Below are 21,089 nucleotides of genomic sequence, written 5' to 3'. Positions count from 1 at the left end.
CTGTCTATAAGTCAGAGTCCTGTTCCTACATATCTGTTCAAAAGTTTGGCATGCAGCATGCCCTTCCTGAGAGGGTGATTCAGTGTTGAGTTTCAAATAATAAACAGGCAGCATTCAGTTGGCTGGGCGAACAAGAAAAACACAATGGAAAAGGAATGAGTTTGAGACTTGTAATGGGAATGAAAATAGTAAGCCATATTCCAGCTAAATAAGTTAAATGCATTTGGGGAATAAAGAAAAAAGAGTAAGCAAGCAAGAATTGCTTGAATATTTTTCAAATTACAAAAACACATACTTTCTCAGGACATTTTGTATTAAATTGTGCAGGATAAAAAGATATCCTTACAATGTTTCCAGGAGGCAAGAATATTATCGTCCCTGGCTTGCTAGTCGGGAATTGAAATACTGGGAAAGTTAAGTAACTGAAAAGTGACTAAAATTCAGATATTTGAATTCTCAAATGAGTACCACATTAAATAGAATATATTACCTCTTTCAACAGGCAGATTTTCCTTTATAGGAGAGATTGCAATTACAAGTGAAATTTCAGTATGTTTTTCAGTAGATTATACACACGAACGCTAACCATATTTAAATACATTCTGCCTTTCAACTTCACTTCCTTTCAGTGTATATTACCATTAAGAAAAAGACTTTTATATCCTCACTGTTGTTAATTTAAAGCACCAGCAGTAATATGGGAAGCTAAGCTGAAAACCGCTATTTTGAATAATGTGAAATAAATAAAATGCAATATTTCATTCAACACAAAACTTTTGTGTATTGTCCATATTCCAAGAATTTCATGTCTCAAATTCCCTTGTTTCTCCAGCCTTCTCCATTTATTATTGCTTCCCATGTCCACAGATTAAGAGAATATAAGTGCAAGATTTTAGCTTTTTGCTTCTGTTCCTTTCACCAAGTAATATCCTTTTAGTGAAAGCTGGGATGTCTGATGCTATCATAGCAATCTAATCTCTCATCAAGTTTGTATCACCTCTTTTTTGATACCCTACCCTTCCTCAGATTGAAACAACAAAAAAGCACTGACACATTCTTTCCTCCACTTATTATTTTTAATCCCTTTCATTCTAATGGATTATTTGAAATGTTCTTCAATGATAATCATATATTAAGGAAATTATCTTCAAAAAATGTAACTCAAAACTGAATCTATTGCTTAACAAATCCTCCTTAAATGCTTGTTTATAGAATGATGAGAATTAGCTTTCTTCAAATTCTTGTAAGTTATTAACATTGTTATTAATTGTTTATTGATTTACTTATTGATCTTAGCAGATGGGGCTTATAACATTGTTAATCATTTAAATTGTTGTTCTTCCTGTCACAAATATTTAAATTTGCCACTTACCAATAGGTAACTATTAAGGTAAAGATGAGTGAGTTATTAAGTTATTGTCTTATTGAAGTCACTGAAGAAGTCACATTTATGAAACTCAGCTTAGTTTTCTTGTTTCATTCTTTTGATACTGGTGATCAGAAAATATTCAAAGATGAATTTGAAACATTGACACTTTAAAATTTAAAGATTGTAGATCTATTTTTAAAATGAGCAATATTATACTGGATTACTTGTATGGGTGAAAAATGCATTGTCTGACATGGCAGCTTTCAACATGGCAGAAACTAACAGAACTGTCCCAAGACTGTCTTACATGTTTTGACATTTCTATTCCATTTCAGTATATCTGGATAATGTATCATCACAAGAATGAAACAAAAAAACTAAGCTGATTTTCATAAATGTGACTTCTTCAGTGACTTCAAAAATTAAGGATATACTGAACTCCGAATAAGCAATACATGTTGCTGTATAAAAATTAAAATCTGGACTGGGCGTGGTGGCTCACACCTGTAATCCCAGCACTTTGGGAGGCCGAGGCGAGTAGTCAGGAGATTGAGACCAGCCTGGCAAATATGGTGAAACCCCGTCTCTACTGAAAGTACAAAAATTATCCATGCATGGTGGTGCACGCCTGTAGTCCCAGCTACTCGGGAGGCAGAGGCAGAAGAATCACTTGAACCCAGGAGGCAGAGGTTGCAGGGAGCCGAGATTGCACCACTACACTCCAGCCTGGGTGACAGAGCAAGACTCTGTCTCAAAAATAAAATAAATAAAATAAAATATAAAATAAAATAAAATAAAATAAAATAAAATAAAAAAATAAAATAAAATAAAATATAAAATAAAATAAAATAAAATAAAATAAAAAAAATAAAATAAAAATCTGCTGAGTGTGGTGGCTCAGGCCTGTAATCCCAGCACTTTGGGAGGCCTCGGCAGGTGGATCACTTGAGGCCCGGAGTTCGAGACCAGCATGGCCAATATGGCAATACCTCATCTTTATGAAAAAAAATACAATAAATTAGCCAGGTGAGGTGGTGCACACCTGTAGTCCCAGCTACTTGGGAGGCTGAGGCAGGAGAATCACTTGAATCGGGGAGGCGGAGGTTGCAGTGAGCCGAGATCGAGCCACTGCACTCCAGCCTGGGCAACAGAGCAAGACTCTGTCTCAAAAAAAAAAAAAAAAAAAAAAAAACACAGGCAGATCACCTGAGGTCTGAGGCCGGGAAGTCGAGACCAGCTTGGCCAACATGGTGAAACCCCATCTGCACTAAAAATACAAAAATTAGCCGGGCGTGGTGGCATGCACCTGTAATCTCAGCTTCTTGGGAGGTTGAGGTAGGAGAGTCACTTGAACCTGGGTGGTGGAGGTTGCAGTGAGCTGAGATTGCACCACTTCACTCCAACCTGGGCTACAGAGTAAGACTCCATCTCAAAAAAAAATTAAAATCCAACCAAATGATGCTGGGCACGGTGGCTCACGCCTATAATCCCAGCACTTTGGGAGGCCAAGCCAGGCGGGTCATTTGAGGTCAGGAGTTCAAGACCAGTCTGGCCAACATGGCGAAATCAAGTCTCTACTAAAAATACAAAAATTAGCCGGGCATGGTGGTGTACGCCTGTAATCCCAGCTACCCGGTAGGCTGAGGCAGAGAGAATTGCTTGAACCTGAGAGGCAGAGGTTGCAGTGAGCTGAGATTGAGCCACTGCACCCCAGCCTGAGCAATACAGAGAGACTCCATCTCAGAAAAAGAAAAAGAAAAAAAAAATCCAACCATATGAAAGTCTTAAAGATTTATGTCAGTTTAAAGAAGAATAAAAATAGTGCAGGCATTTCAAAGGAACAGCACATTTAAATTCCTTAATTGCAGGTTGAATGCCCAAAATAAAGCCACTTTTACATTTATAAGCTGTTTTAGGTTGTGAAAGTGTAAGACACCATACTGATTGTAATCATTTATAATATTTGGATTTCTCTGTGAATGATAGCAATAATACTGTATGCTACATAAAATGAAGTTTTAATTTGATAAATTAGGCTATTTGGGCCACTGAAGTATCATCTGGTTCAGTTAAGTTCCTAGAATAAACCTAGTCACTGTTTCTGAGATAATTAAATGATATTTACATGGAAATTGAAAATATTGTATTGCTTAAATTGTGGTTTCATTCTTTATCTGTGTAACTGAGGTCATAGTCAAGTATATACACTCTTACTACCAGAAAAAATAGGGACCCTTAATATAATCTAACCCCATAAAATAATTAAATAGGTAGACACTATATAATAGATATAGAAGTGGTAGTGTATATTTCTTATTAATTTATTATATTTTTATTATATGCTAGCATATACAACTTGTAGCACTGTTAAACACATTTTATGAGGAGCTAGCATCACAAAAATTGCTACCAAAATTTTCATACTTTCTGACTCTTAAAATTGCAATGACACATCCTACTCTGGCACTTTAAAATAATAGTTTTCTATTTCCTTTTATGACTTCTGCAAGATGCTCCTAATTCTTGTTTGCTTTCTCTGATTTTATCTCTTCAATTTATTTATTTAATGGTATTCTTCCTTGATAATTCACACTACTGTCCACATTTTATAGCACTCCTCTCCAAATTTTCACATGTATAGAGTTCCTCATATAATCACCTAGATTTTATATTTTTTTCTTATGTCTTTTCTTTGTCTTTTTTTTCTTATGTCTTTTATATTTTTTCTTATGTCTTTTCTTTCTTATGTCTTTTCTTTGTTATTGATATAATAGGGATCATAATTTTGATATATAAAGCTAATACATTTTGTTCTCAATAAACCTTGCCTATGATTTATTGGTTTAATGAGAAGGTAAATTCATGCAATCAAGAACAAAGGATCATTTCTTTTTTTTCTAAGTTTTAAATTAAATGTTTTCGAGTGCCTAGAAAGAAACTAGTGTAGAAAATGTGGCTTATTGAGGGAGGAAATCATTTTTTTAATGTAAAACGCTTCTCTTTATGTATTAAGGGTTGGAATGGTGAGGTTGGAATTTTACTATAAATCAAAGTGAAATGCAGGAAGAAAACAGCATAGTGAATAAGAAAGGCCCCTTGCCACAGAATATAATGATAACTTAGCTAATTGTTGGGAGTATAAAGCCCTAGGGGTGAGTAAATTGAGAAGGGTAAAATCAGATGTTAGTATATTTTTTATTCCCACTGCCAATGATCTCTAGAAGAAATTATGAAACAAGACTTTGAAAATGATAATTTCTGTTTCCCTGACCCTCATGGCACAGGAGAGCAGACATGGAAGGAAGTGGTGCCAAGGTGTTTGCCTCTGGGAAACATCTTCCTCCTCAGTGCCTTTGGATAGATGTGTGGCCTAGGAGAAACTTAGACTTTATTCCTTGCTGAAATGGGGGAGGGGTTGATACTATAAGCCCTATTATATTTCAAAGTGCTTTTATCTTAATGAAGTCAGGCTTTCTAAAACCCCATGTACATTCCTGTTTTATTAAAAAGTACATTCTACAGCTTAAAATAGCTAACCACAGAATATTCTAGACATAAGAAGCATAGACCTTTCCTTTGGAAGTAGGCCTTTGTTTTAGACAGTGCTTTAGGTTCTAAATTATCTACAAAACTGCCAGTAAATCTTGTTACATACGATGTAATAAATCCCAAATATGCAACTAATAACGTTTCATGAATTCTAACCAGAAAAATGTTTTGCCAGTCCCTGCTTTGTGATTTGTATTTCTTCTGCAAACTCATGCCCGGAGGCTGTCAGTGTGGATTTTGTGAGCTTCCTCTACAACTTTTGGTATTTGTTAAGAGTTTTGGGTGGCAAATACATGAGATGGTAATGAGCAAAATGTCTCTATGGGAGACAGCTACCGAGGACAAGCTGCCCCACTGACTCAGTCCACTCACTGCTTTTTCTCCCATGCCTTTGTCCTCATTTTCTCCTTAGGTGGCATCTTAGTAGAAGGGCAGTATGTAATCATTCCTTTGTTCAATAAGTAATTATTGTGCACTTACTATGCCTGAGACACTGTTCTAGGTTTGCTGTGATACATTGATGAACAAAACAGACAAAAAAGAGAGGAAGAGCAAAGACTGCAGTACCAGTCCATGACTGTCATGACAGGCCAGGCCCACACCATCATACCAGTACAGATGGACACTTACCATCAGGTGTAATGAGCAGTAGAAGGACAGAGACATGACTCGAGGCCCTGCTTTGCTTACCAGTGCATCCCTTGACCATTACAGATGCTTAACAACTCTGTTGAATATGTGAATGACTGTGGGCTTCATCTTGAACCCATATGCTACCTAGGGAGAAAGACTAAAAATGTGACTGCATTCCTACCATTAAAAACTGAGTTATTACTTAAATGTTCTTAAGTATTAAAGCAGGGAGAACTAGAATAACATTAATTGACAGCATTCAGCGTTCTCTGCCAGCAGGAGGAATTGGAAATCAAGAACAACTAGAACCAGAAAGAAGGATATGTATCTACTTCTTTTTCAGTTTTCTAAGGACAATTCAGACACTTGGAATATTTGCCCTTTTCTCTGGGCATTTTTTCTAGATTAGGTGGTGTAATAGAAATTTCTAAGTTGATGTTTCAGTTCCACCCTTTATGGCAGTGTAATTGATCATGTCACATAACAAGTGTATACTTTGATTTCCACATTTGTACTGCAATTGAAATAATACTAATAACATTATTCCCCTCAAAGGACTGTTGTATTGGTCAAGCGAAACAAAAAAATGAAATCTAAGTAAGGATAAGGACATGGGAGAATTTATAATAGGAACATTTTGTTTTCTTGTGTCATTTTTCTACAAAAGGGCTCATCAGCTCAGGTGTAGTTATAGGAAATTAAACAACAAGTTTCTTCTCCATCTGAGATTTCACCATTTACATTTTTTTCTATCCGTTTGTAAGTGGATGAAAAGAAAAAAATTATATAAAAAGTAGAAGTTATAGTCAATGTTGGTATTAGTTGGGAAAGGCTAACAGTTACAAAAAGTAAACTCAAAATGAATAATTTTTCATACATAGCAGAAGTTTCTTTCTGCACACATAACAGCCAGTCTTAAGTGAAAGTACAATTTCTGAGAGAGTGACGTTCCTTCATGAGATCTTTTGGGGACCTGTACCATAGAGACTCTGCCATCAATGACCCATCATTTGGGAGGGATCTCATTTCCAACCAGGCACAAGGGAAATGATCATGGAGAAATACAACTAGGAGGTCATTACGGACCAGCCTGAAAGTGTCACATGTTCCTTCTACTGATAGCTCATTGTCTAGAAACAGTCACATGACCACTTAGGGAGGCTTATGCTGGCCACTGTATTTTGGTGAGCCAGGCTGTTCCTATAATGCAATCTTTAGGAGTTCTAGCACCTTCAAAATGTCACTACAAGTTATTTATATAATTTCTACAGTAATTTTCAGTTTACTTCTCTAAGTTGCACATTAGAATCTCAATACCTAGAGAGAAGGAAGAGCATATTTTTATTTTCTGTTTTTTTTTTTTTCTACAGAGACTAGTAGAGTTTTGACCTGTCAAAGGTACTCAATCACGAGTAAGTAAACATATAAGGAAAAGAATAATGTCATTTGAATCCTACACAGATCCTTCACAGTAGACTTTAATGGCTGGGAATGCAGGGTGAGGACAGGGAGTGGAATATGGTGAGGACAGGGAGTGGAATATGATAAGGATGTGTTAGTATACATAGTAATTATCAGAATCAACATCTTTTCAAAATAAATGTGACTGCTTGTTCCCAAATTCTGATAGGTATTGGAAAAGTGACTCCCTGATTGTGGGGGTGGGGGTTGGGGGTATGGAGCCTGCAAAGTAGATTGAGGGAAATGTTTAAGGTAAAAAAGTGCTCTCTATCTTGATTGGGGGCGGTACATCACATTTGTCAAAGCTCATCAAAATGTACATTTAACATCTGTGCATTTTCTATGTAAATTTTATTGCATACAAATCATATCTCTATTGAAAAAACTGAAAAATAATTCACAACTTAAAGAATATAATGAATTAACAAAAATAGAGAAAAAATATGAGGACTTCTCACTGAATTCAAAATCTATTTGAATTTTTTAAAATTTTATTTATTTATGTTTTATTTTTAGAGATGAGGTCTCACTAAGTTGCCTAGGCTGGTATCAAACTCCTGGCCTGAAGGGATCCTCCTGCCATCAGCCTCCTAAGTAGTTGGGATTAGAGGCATGAACCACCATGCCCAGCCAAATCTATTTGTCTAATTTAGACAGAAGTCACTTCAGGGAAAGTCTCCAACAGTATATTCTCTATGATGTTGCATTGGCAGCAACTCAGTTCTGTAACCCAGGCTTCTTTCTCTTACAACATTAGGATTCTTAGGAGAGAGGGTGTCTACTTAGAGCTAAATAGTGTGACTTTTGCACCATGAGATGTGACAAGGGGAATAGTGTTGAAGAAACTGTCATGAACATTGAAGACCAAACTTCAATTAAGGAGCCTTCCTATATTTAGGACAAACCTTACGATTTTTGTTTTATTTTGACAGAAACGCAAATTGTGCTTGTCACAGAAGGGAGAAATCTGCAACCATTGTCAGGATAGCAAATATTATGGGAAAGTAGGTACACAAAACAACCCTATTTTGGGTTCAGATTGAGACAGAGAGGGAGAAATATATGTGAAGTATGCAGCCGAGAGAATTATTTTTGTTTGTTTGTTTTTGTGGGGTTTTTTTTGAGACAGAGGCTTGCTCTGTCACCCAGGCTGGAGTGCAGCTCAAACTCGGCTCACTGCAACCTCCACCTCCCAGGTTAAAGCGATTCTCCTGCCTCAGCCTCCCAAGTAGCTGGGACTACAGGCATGCACAACCAAGCCCAGCTAATTTATTGTTTTTTTTGTTTTTTTGTTTTCCATAGAGACAGAGTTTCGCCATGTTGGCCAGGCTGGTCTCGAACTCCTGGCCTCAAGTGATCCACCCACCTCAGCCTACCAAAGTGCTGAGATTACAGGCGTGAGCCACTGCTCCGGCAATAACAGAGATAATTCTTATAGAGTTTTCCAAAACTATTCCTGGGGTATTTCATTGTCAGTTACAATGGAAGAGAAATCTGAGACTTATCCAGAACTATCATATGAAGTTTTTGAACAGCAACAAGATCGTTGCTCCAAAATTTTAAAAATGGAACAGCTACTAAAGCTATTAGAATGTGCAGCTCCCCCCAGCCTGTAAGTGAAGACCTTATGCCATTTGTTAGGCTCCAAGCCTCCCTAGAGACTGTTAGGGAATGTATCTGGAATGAGGAGAGCTCAGAAATGTTTGCAGAAACCTTGTTCTCCATTTCAGTGAGTCATTAATGAAAGCCTATGACTCATAGCTATATAAATGAGAAAGAAGCAAAAGCAAAACAAAACAAAAAGAGCACAATCTTCCCCTCCCTATCGCTCAACCTTTATTATAATGCATCCAATCTTACAAAAGCAAAGACATGCTGTATATAAAATTTGTGTCCCAGATGAAGGACCATATAATGTGAATGATTTGGGAATACCTAGCCTTCTACAGTAGGAATCTGTCAACTCTATAATTTCTTTCAAAGAGAAGGCATGCCTTTTGCTCACTTAACATGAAAAGTCTCCATTGATATGTAACCCGCTGAATTTCAATGAAAATAGCCATACTCAAAACTACTCACTAATTGCTCATAGTTTTGATGGTGGTTTAAACTGTGACTCAGATTAATTCATTTTATTCAACAATATGCAATTTTTCTGAAATAAATTTTTTATTCTGAGAGTCTTTCAATTTTGTTTTTTCTGCTAACATGCCTTCAAAAAGTAATCACTCTTCAGAATATCATATCCTGAATATTATCTTCTTCTGGGAGAAAGAAAATGATTTAATCACATCTTGACTCTTTGCACTTTTCTCGTTTATTTGTTTCTCATTCAGCAAAAAGCTACTGTTAATAAATTGTTCTTTCAATTTTTATAATATTTTTTCTATGCATTTCTCAACTATGTTTACTATTTGATTTTTTTTACTAAAATTTTATTAAAACATGAATTATATCATGTTAAGCAATTGGGTGGTTTTGTCAGAGGTATTTAAACCAGAGCAACTCCTTGAATAGGGGCTTGGCAAAATAAGGCTAAGACCTGCTGAGCTGCATTCTCCCAGGAGGTTAAGGCATTCTAAGTGTCTAGATACAGGTCATAAAAACCTTGATGAAAAAACAGGTTGCAATAAAGAAGCTGGCCAAAACCCACCAAAACCAAAATAACAGCAAGAGTGACTTCTGGTCGCCCTCACTGCTACATTCTCACCAGCGCCATGACAGTTTACAAATGCTGGGCCAGCACAGTTGCTCACACTTGTAATCCCAGCACTTTGGGAGGCCAAGGCAAGTGGATCACTTGAGGTCAGGAGTTCAAGACAAGGCTGGCCAACATGGTGAAACCCCGTCTCTACTAAAAATACAAAAATTAGCCAGACATGGTGGTGCACACCTGTAGTCTCCGCTACTTGGGAGGCTGAGGCAGGAGTACGACTTGAACCTGGGAGGTGGAGGTTGCAGTGGCCCGAGATCGCACCACTGCGCTACAGTCTGGGTGACAGAGCAAGACTCTGTCTCAAAAACATAAAAAACCAACAATGATGACAAAAAAACAAATGCCATGGCAATGTCAGGAAGTTACCCTATATGTCCTTAAAAGGGGAGGCATGAATAATCCACCCCTTATTTAGCACATAATCAAGAAATAGCCATAAAATTGGGTCTATGGAGTAGCCATTCTTTATTCTTTTACTTTCTTAATAAACTTGTTTTCACTTTGTTCTGTGGACTCACCTCGAATTCTTTCCTGCACAATATCCAAGAATCCTCTCTTGAGGGTCTGGCTCTGGACCCCTTTCTGGTAACAGTTTCAGATTTAAAAAAATAAAGCAACTAATATTAAAGTAAAAGATAAATGCTGTAGTGCTTAATGGTAAATAAATTGCCTTTCTATTCAGTATCATGCTGGTTTAATTATTTGAAGTTTAAAAATAAAACAATTAGAGAAACATAATTCTCTCCCTTTCTCTTCTATATCTATTTTTAGGACATTTCTGGCTATTTTATTCTTATTATAACTTTTGGAATCAGTTTGTCTACTTTTCCAAAAAATATACTGTTGGTATTTTAAACTGGGATTACATTAAATTTATAGATTAATTTGAGGAAGAACTGAGATTCTTATGGAGTTGCATTTACTATTCCAAGAGTGTATTTTCCTTGTGTTAAATCCTTCTTTTGTGTTCCTCAGTGGCATCTACAGTTTTGTCACAGAAGATTGTAGGTTTCTGGTTAAGTTTTGTATTTTATCTTTTGATGTTTTAGTCTTGTACCTAGTTATTGTTCATATGAGAATCTCCTTTATTGCTATAAATTAATTTAGTACTCTGTCCTGTAACTGATTTTTCTTATTATTTATAATGATCCTCAAATTGATCCTTCTAGGCCGGGTGCTGGGGCTCATGCCTGTAATCCCAGCACTTTGGGAGACTGAGATGGGTGGATCATTTGAGGTCAGGAGTTTGAGATCAGCCTGACCAACATGATGGAACACCACCTCTATTAAAAATAATTAGCCAGGCGTGGTGGCACGCGTTTGTAGTCCCAGCTACTCTGGAGGCTGAGGCAAGAGAATTGCTTGAACCTGGGAGGCAGAGGTTGCAGTGAGCTGAGATTGTGCCACTGCACTCCAGCCTGGGTGACAGAGCAAGGCTCTGTCTCAAAAAAAAATAAAAATAAAAATAAAACTGATCCTTCTAGATTTGCTAAGGAGAAAAATATATTATGTTCAAGAGTTAGTCATTTAAAATTCTCCTTTCTAATTTTTGTTTCTAAATTTATTCCTCAATCTATTCCACAATTTCTTGGTTAATCTAGAATAATTTATATTAATAATATTAATAGCAAATTTTGTTGCATTATTATTGATGTTAAAGAGAATGTTCTAATGATTTCTCAATTAGCATATACATGCTATTTTTCATGTATATAAATATAGTCAGGTCAAAACCATTTTATTTTATTATGATTTTAAAATCAAGAATAGATGTTAAATATTATTAAATTTTCTTACATCTAGTGAGATTTATATGACAATCTCATTTGACTTGCTAAATATATTGATTTATTTTTATAGCTATCCTAATATTTAACCTCACTAACATTTTTCCAGGAATAAACTCCAATTGCTTTACTATTTATTAAATAAACAGCTAATTTTTACCTAGTTATTTAAAGATGTTTTTATCTTAACGTGCTTGAACAAGCGGTTCCATGCTTATTTTGTGTGTGTGTATGTGCATGTGTGTGAATTTACCTTTAATGGGATTTGGGGATCATATGATATACATATTCTAAAAGAGTTAGGAAAATTTTTCCTTTTTTCTATACTCTGAACAATTGAAATTTAATTGCAGTTATCTGTTACTTGACGTTTTGGAAGAATTCCCTTGTGAAACCATCTGGGCAATAGCTGTTAGACTTTATCTCCTGAATGGTAAATGATCTGTGTAGTATTCCAAACCCACTTTCTGGAGTCAGTTTGGTAGTTTATATTTTCCAAAAAAATAAAGAAAGAAATGCAATTTTATACCTATTCTCAGACATGCAAAGATTTGGACACTTTTTTTTTAAGAATTCTATCAGTTTTTCCCAATTCTACCAATGTCTATAGTTATTCCTTTATTGTCATTGAAAAGGTTATATTATCGTTTATCCTCTTTATTCATGTTACTCATGAATAAAATAAGCACAGTGAATGATAGGAAAGGAAAATGATATAACATTTTGCAAAACTGGGGTCCCAAAAGAAAATGAAAGAGCAATAGGGTTTATTTATTGATTCTAACATTTAACAGTTTATGCTTAATTAATTTTTGTTTTTATGTTCATTTCTACTTCTTTAATTACATTTGTTCTTTTTCAAACATTTAAAATTGGATGAATAGTGTTTTGATATTATATGTTATGTTTTGTCTGTGCTTTATTTAAGCTGTTACACTTTCAGAAATGTATGTTTCAATTGGCATAATTTTCTAAATCATTTCTAATTTTGGTTTGATTTCCTCATTTCTCTAAAAGAGAATGTAAAATTTCTCTCTTAATGTGGAAAGATTACTACTCTTTCTTATTATTAATTTCTATTTTATGGTATTGGGATTATATTAACTCTTTGGAATTTATTAAGCTGTTTTTTGAGGCCCAGTATGTGGTCAATTTGTTAATATTATTTAGGAATTTGAAAATAATTTGTTCTCTTAGCTTTTAGAAATATGCCCCCATATTTGTGTGTGTGTATATAATTATACACACACACATATATACATATACACATACACACAAACATTTAGTAAAAAATATGTAATAACGTTCGTATTATATTTTAAATTATATTATTTAGTGTTTTATGCTAATTTTTGGTCTTTTATTTCTGTTATACATTGAGGAATGAATAGCTCTTAAAATTGGCTAATACTGTTGTGTTTCTATCTATTTCTCTTTGCTTTTTCCTTGTGGATTTTGCTCTGTTAATGTTATGCTATGTTTTTGGTGCATCGATAAGTGTCTGGTATGCCTTTGCCCGTTTATTAATTTTAGCCAATATAAATATCTTTGTGGTAATAATGTTCTCATGTTTTGTTCTGTTGTCCAACCTGATAATTTTATTTTTTAAATAAACAAGTATAGTCTATTCACATTTAATGGTATGATATATGTTTTGATGTATACTAGTTGGTCAAACTCTGTGTTTAGGTTACCCTATTTATGATTTCTTTTTATGATGTTTGATATTATTTAGTTTTATTTTTCTTATAAAATGTCTCTGTTTACACATTTATAATTCTAACTGTATAACAAATTCAATTCTCTTTCTTTAGGCAATGTCTATATAAACAATGGCATTAAATATAATTCAATATTTTTACTTTTATTTTCTAATTCTCAGTGTTTTCCTATTTCAGTGTTAAATGATGCTATGACAAACTGTGAGCCCAGAATAACTTTATTTCCTCTACAGATAATTTGATTGTTTTTTGCCTTCATTCCTTAAAGATTATTTCCTTGTAATTTATTAATGGTACAGTAAAATCTACCAGGTTATATTCCAGTGCAATGGTTAATTTTATGTGTCAACTTGACTCTGCTATGGAGTGCCTCAATAAAACATTATTTCTTGGTGTGCTCGTGTGGGTGTTTTTGGGTGAAGTAAGCATTTGATTCCACGGACTCAGTAGAGCAGATGGCCCTCCCCAGTGTTATGGGCATCACCCAGTATTTTTAGGATCTGAGTAAAACAAAAAGCAGAGGAAAGACAAATTTACCCTTTTTGTTTCCTGCTTGCCTACTTGAGTTGGGATACTGGTCTTCTCCTGCCTTGGACTGGGAAATCAACTCCTATGGTTCTCAGGCCTTTGAGACTTGGACTGAAATTATACCACTGGCTTTCTTGAGTCTCCAGGTTACAGATAGCAGATCATGAGACTTCTTTGTCTCCATAATCGTATAAACCAATTCTTCATTTAAAAAATCTCTGCATATATTTGTATACATACATATCTGTCTCCTATTGGTCCTGTTTCTCTTGAGAATCCTAATATATTTCAGCATTTATATATTGATTGTACTGCGTCAGGGTTTCCTGGATAGGTGTCTTTTCTTAATCTATACATTCATATATATTTTTGGAAAGTTTTATTTTTTTGGAGAAAGTTTTATATATAGAAATATTTTATTTTATTTTGGAAAGTTTAACTTTATTATATCCTAAAACAGTTTTATTGTTTTCTTTTCTAGTAATCAATTTATATTCTTTTGGAACCCCAATTTTGTAAAATGTATCATTTGCCTTTCCCATCATTCATTGTTCTCTTTTTGACCTCTTTTCATCTATACTTTATCATTCATCACATTTACTTCCAAATCCTATCATCCATGTCAGATTCTGTGTCTTCAGCAGTGTTTAATTCATTAGTTGCTAAATCCAATGAGACTTCATTTCCCTGATGGTTTTCTCCATGTTTGGATGTATGTTTGTATTTTTATGGGTTTTCTTCCTGTGCTTTGCCTGTTGATATGGTTAGGCTTTGTGTCCCCAGCCAAATCTCATTTTGAATTGTAATCCCCATAATCCCCACATTTCAAAGGAGAGACCAGGTGGAGGTCATTCCATCATGGGGGCAGTTTCCCCCATGCTGTTCTCATGATAGTGAGTTCTCATGAGATCTGATGGTTTTATAAGGGGCTCTTCCCTGCTTCGCTCAGCACTTCTCCTTCCTGCTGCCTTGTGAAGAAGGTACATTGCTTCCCCTTTGCCTTCCACCATGATTGTAAGTTTCCTGAGGCCTCCCCAGCTATGCAGATCTGTGAGTCAATTAAATCTCTTTTCTTTATAAATTACCCAGTGTTGAGCAGTTCTTTATATTACCCAGTGTTGAGCAGTATGAAAGCAGACTAATACACCTGTCATATTTCACTGTTCTTGAATTCTCACCATGACTCCCCTGAGATTTTTTAACTATACTTCACATTTTCTGTTTTTATTAAGGTTCTCACTTCACAAAGTTTGAGAATGTTTCCTGCAAATACGATTTGTGTTTGTGACTCTTTTTTCATTCCTGTATTTTATGAGTCCTGAGGAACATAAACAGCTTTATTCCAAAGCTGTTCCTCTAAGGTCTTACTGTCCACACAGGTTTCTAAATTGTTGTCTGATTGTTGAATTCTTCACAGAGTGGGCCTTTGAAGAATGTGATCTGAATAATATTCTCAATGTTAAAGCCAAATAGATTTGTATTAGTTTTCTAGAGGATTGTCATAACAAATTACTACAAACTGGTAGCGAAAAACAACAGAAATCAGTTTTGCAGGCCAGAAGTTTGACGTCAAGGTATTGTCAGGGTCATCCTTCGTTTGAAAACTCTTAGGGAGAATTCTTCCTTGGCTCTTCAAGCATCTGGTGGCTCCTGGCTTGTGGCATTGTAACTCCAATCTCAGCTTTCATCTTTACATGGGTCTCCACATGTCCTTCTCCCCTTTTCTTCTCTTAAAAGGATAACTGTCATTTGGATTAAACAGCCCCAAACCAGGATCTTCAACTTAATTACTCCAAAGACCATTTTTTCCAAATAAGATCCTATTTAAAGGTCCTGGGTAGACATATTGTTTTGGGGCCCACTACACAATCCACTGTAGGAACTTAATCTCTTCCTATTTACCATTTTACTTTGGCTACAATTATAATTCTTTGTTCTTGTATGGCTTGGGGTTATAAATATCTCCATGATTAGTCAAAAATCGACTTTTATTTTTGTTTTTCATAACTTTTTGTTAATTTTTGGTGATATCCAAAAAAGGGGAAAACTTCTGTTTGTCACTATTTTTAAATTACCAGTTTCAGTTTTCTTTAACATGTAATACAACTTCATAGAAGTAATATAATCAATCAGAGTGACATTAACTTTTTGCATGCAAATTCATCTGCAACTGCATCTGTAATTTCTATTCCCTTTTAGCAAGAATGAAGATAGAGCTCACCACCACTTTTCTGTAACCTTTCCTCCTGGGTGTTTTGCCTTATTGTTTTTTTTCCCTAGTATTTTCAGATTCTCTATATGTCAAATCCTATATTATTAATACACTATCTTGTCTATTTCCTCTTAAATAACCCTCTCTTTATCTTGCACTACTTCAGTTATGACCTTCTCTTCCTCCTACACTCCATAACCAAATTTTTAAAATACATTTTTCATACTCACTAGCCATGTTTACATGCCTACTTATAAAAGATACATTCTACCATTAATTTCCTTTTATTCGTTTGCAGTCAAAATAGTTATTCTAATTAGAAATTTCAAAGAACTTTATAAGAGATGACTAGGTTTTATTATTTTTAATTTTTGCTGTCTGTTTTTCAAAATGAGACATGGACTAGAACAATTTGAAAAGCACTGACTTAACAAATGTTGCTTGTCTGGCTAATTTCTTTTTGAGAACACCACACATTACATAAGCAATAATATTTTGAGAAAAAAATGACAAAATATGTATATTCCTACTTTTTGTGTTGAGAAGATGGGTAGAGACTAATAAATGTAGCCGTTGGAATGGGACAGAAAATGTCTGAAGACGATGAATTGTCTGCAGTAGAGAAAAAGGTAGTTAGCTGTTATTGTTAAAACCTTTGTCTCTTTGCTCCCATATTTTAAAGTTAACATGTCTTAAAAATTTAAACTTTCCCCCAAGGTGAAATTTTGTCTTAATATTCTGAATCTCTGAAACATTGTGAAAAGATCACTACCCACTCATCTTTTAAAATTGAATTTTCAAAGAACACAAATCTCGAATTCGTACTCTACCCAGCCCTGGGTCACCAGTTCTCTCAGTTTTGCACTTTTGCATTGCTATATTCACCACTCAAATCATAGGCTCCACATTACCTATCCGAGAGTTTCTGTTTTCTGAGTGTTCTTATTTTCTTCCGGCATAAATACCAAAGCAAAAATGTTAACTCTGTACATTGATGGTTATTTTTAGCTTTCTGTACTTAAAAAAAATAGTCAAGTGTATGCCAAAGTAGCAAAACAAAACGAACAAAGAAAAAAGCACCAAACTTTACTTTAGCTGGTTTGGTAATATATGTTTAATGTATTTTCTTGTCATTTGCAAGACCTACCATGGGAATCTTAGCATTAAAAATTTTTTTTTCTCAGATAATGTATAAAAATGGCAAGAGGTTATTTCAGGGCAGATTTTTGGAAAATATTTTGAAATAGCATAAAGTTAACATTTCCTAAATAGTTATTTCAGAAACTGGACCATTAACCTTTAGAAAAGACAAAAAAAGTATACTGGAAATTTGCCTTAGTATTATTGGCTTCAGGCAGAATTTGGAATAAGAAGCATATTTCTTGGACAAACTTAAACCACTAACTACTATTTATGAGAAACTAATAAAACTTCATAATAAAACACTCTTACCTATAAGGTAACTCCATTCAATAGAATACATTAAAGAGTATTATCTAGAGTTATAAAATAAAATAGCACGAAAAATTAGAGATATGTATTTTTGAAGTTAAATCAGAATATTTCTTCTAGAAAAAATTTATGGAATCTAATAAAAGGAATAGATTGTAAAGAGAAAGTATAAATATATAGGTGATGAAGTAACAATTTCATAGAAAAAACATAAAAATTTCTCAAATTATTCTATAAAAATTATACAGAAAAAAATGAGTCATACAAAGCCTTCTAAACTAAATAAATAACCTACTTTTAAATTGAACTCAGACCTACATATATCAGTGTGAATGCCACAGCATTGCTACAACAATGTTAGCAAATGGGTTGAAATGATAAGAGTTGCTGATAAGATAGGAGACATACTGGCTACCATTAGGAATCTGGGGTGTTGACTTAGAGTTAAGGATTGACTTGTCTAAGTGGGAATTGTCCTCTTACAGAAAACATGAAAATTAAGACCTATTCCATGTAAATCAGCTATAGAAATAAGTGCTAAGAATCCATATTAGCAAAATGCTGAGGTGATGAATCAGGGCTGAAGTCACTGGTACAGCACATCACGTTGCTACAAACTATGTTTGCAGGTGTGCACTCCAGCTCCTGATCAAGGCGGTGAAGGTGCTTATGTTCCCTCTAATATGAAGCTGTATAAGCCCACTGCCCAGAGGGACTGGCTCTCTCTTCCAGAATCTAAAATCTTGTCCTACTCTTTGATTATGGGAAGCCTTAGAATGTGATAAGCAGAAAGAAAATCATGTAATTGCTGCCCCTGTCCCTTTATTTTCCCCAGTAATACTGTTTCAGGTTCAGTGGTCCTATTTGCTGGTCAATCAGCCTTCTTTGCTTACCAGTCACTTTTGGAAAGAAAAGGAATATGCTTTTAATGCTCAGTTACTCAGAAATTTTACCTATGATGCATATCTCATAAATGAAATGAGAACGTGTCAACATATTAAGATGTTGAAGCAGTTACTGGTTAGTGTCATCTTTTCATTACTAGATTTTAAACTCCTAGAACAAAAAAAAAATGCCTATTCATTGAACAAAAGTATCTATTTATTTTCACATTAGGCCACCACAAAAATTATTGTGATAGACTCCAAGGTGGCTCCCAATTATCCCTGCTTTCTGTTGTTCATGCTTTTATGTAATCATGCTTTTCCTTGAGTGTGGATGAGATCTGGGATTTATTCTTGTATTAGTCTCTTCTCACACTGCTAATAAAGACATACCCGAGACCGGGTAATTTATGAAGAAAAAGAGATTTAATGGAATCACAGTTTCACATGGCTGAGGAGGCCTCACAATCATGGTGGAAGGCAAAGGAGGGGCAAAAGCACATCTTACATGACAGCAGGCAAGAGAGTATCTGCAGGGGAACTGCCCTTTTATGAAACTGTCAGATTTCATGAGATTTATTCACTATCATGGAAACAGTGTGGGAAAAACCCACCCCCATGATTCAATTACCTCCCATCAAGTACCTCCCATGACATGTGAGGAATATAGGAGCTACAATTCAGGATGAGATTTGGGTGGGGACACAGCCAAACCATATCAGTTCCTGACTCATAGAGCATGATAAAGATGGGGGGGGGGGTGTTACTTTTGTGATTATATTACCAAAGATTGCAACCTCTGTCTTGCTAGTAGACACTTAATATTGGCTTTTTCTGGCTTTGATGAAGTAAGCCACCATATAGAAAAACTTAAGTGATTAGGAATTGAGGGAACCTCCAGGTGGCAGCCAGAAAGGAGCTGATATCCTCAGTTGGATAAGACATACTTACTGAAACCCACCAAAGCCATTTAAGCCTGGAAATGGGCCCTTCCTCACCTGAGCCTCAGCTGAGGCCCCTAGCTTTGTTGGCACTGATTTCAGCTTTGTGAGAGAAGCTGAAGCAGAGGACTCAGGCAAGCCAAGCCTGGATTCCAGACCCAAAAATAATGCAATACTTTGTTATGCAGCAATAGATAACTAATGCAACTATACATATTTAGTCATACTTAGCTCCACGGATTGTGTTTTGTTTGATATATTGGCTGCATTATATTCATACCAACTTTTTAACTTATTGGATGCAAATCAATAGTCAAATGAGAATATTTGTTATTTAATGAGGTCCCGTATGGAGAGTGTTCCATTCATTTAAACCTAGCAAAGAGCAAAGAACAGCCCTTTGTTAGAACATCAACAATGAATTTTCCAATATTAGTACTGAGCCTATTCTATAGGAACAATTAGAAATAAATGAAGATAACTGTCTTCCTTCTTAATATTCTATAATTAATCACTCTCTCAATTTGAACTTACCTTGGCACTTAAAAATATTATCCCCATTAAAATAAGTAAGCGCATAAAGCACATGTGGGGATGCCCTTCTGCTTTGCCCCAGTGGGCTGACTCAAAAGGTAAAAAGCAAAAGTCATTGGTTCTGCTTGCACATATATGATGTAGAGACAATTAATTTCTTCTTGGTGGAAAACGATAGGAAGGTTAAAAAGCAAAAGTTGGTGGGGAGTGGTGGCCCACGCCTGTAATCCCAGCACTTTGGGAGGCTGAGGCAGGTGGAACACCTGTGATCAGAAGTTCAAGACCAGCCTGGCCAACATGGTGAAAAACCATCTCTACTAAAAATACAAAAAATTAGCTGGGCTTTGTGGTGCATGCCTGTAATCCTACCTACTCTGGAGACTGAGGCAGGAGAATCGCATGAACCCGGGAGGCGCAGGTTGCAGTGAGCTGAGGTGGCGCCATTGCACTCCAGCCTGGGCAATAGAGCAAGACTCTGTTTCAAAAAAAAAAAGCAGAAGTTGAACTAATGATAGTCAGTGGAACTATGTATACATAGTTCAAACCAGAAAAAGAATAAACAATGTTGGTTGCATCTAGTTTACAGAAACATGAGTTTCTTCTTTTCCTTACCCATTCATCTGTCTGTATTATTCTTACCACTACTTGAAATTAAAGATACATCACAAAACTAAATAACTTTAGCTTTGTGCAGTGGCAGTATCATAGCCAATGAGGCTTTATCTAAGGCATAATTATTGCTAATTTAACAATTTTGAATAAAGAATAAAAGAACAGATCTATCTATTTCCCTATCTATCTGTATGGCCACAATGTATGTTTCTGTTCTGGTGGTCCAAAATACTTTGCTTTCTGGAAGTCTCATTCAATATTTACACTTTTGTTCTTGGTTTTTTTCCTGCAAGTCTGACGCTTTGAATATGTTATTTTTTTGTCCCCAAAATTATTAAGACTTAACTAAGGGGACCATATTCAGGCTCATACCAGGCCTCTTAAGATTACTTGTATCATTTGTGTGTGTCTCTTTCCTGGTTTTAGTGTGTTAGTCTCTCTCCAAAACTTTCCTTGCATTGTTGGAATTGTGTTGCTCAAATTTAGAGAGAACAAGAAGTGCCTGTGAGGTTGCACTGGTGAAGAGGATTGACTGATACAGCAATGCAAAACCCCAGCTCTATTGCTTCTCACAAAGATAAATTTTAGATGCAATGTATTCATGGAGCAACCCACCAGGATCAAGCTGAGGGTGAGAATTTGCCTAAAACTTGTATCACTGCTGGGCTTCTGCTGCTTCCATTTCTGCTT

The 21,089-nt window shown here is 35.4% G+C and overlaps 1 pseudogene; it reads left to right on the top strand.

Annotated features, from left to right (window-relative positions):
• The first annotated feature begins 20,469 nt into the window (after positions 1 to 20,469).
• LOC129036030 (U4 spliceosomal RNA) lies at positions 20,470 to 20,552 on the top strand (annotated as a pseudogene).
• The last annotated feature ends 537 nt before the right edge of the window (positions 20,553 to 21,089 follow it).

The sequence above is a fragment of the Pongo pygmaeus genome, chromosome 3 (genome assembly GCF_028885625.2).
Source record: "Pongo pygmaeus isolate AG05252 chromosome 3, NHGRI_mPonPyg2-v2.0_pri, whole genome shotgun sequence".
Taxonomy (NCBI): Eukaryota; Metazoa; Chordata; class Mammalia; order Primates; family Hominidae; genus Pongo; species Pongo pygmaeus.
The sequence above is the reverse complement of the archived record's forward strand: the minus strand, read 5'-3'. Positions and strand labels throughout refer to the sequence as shown.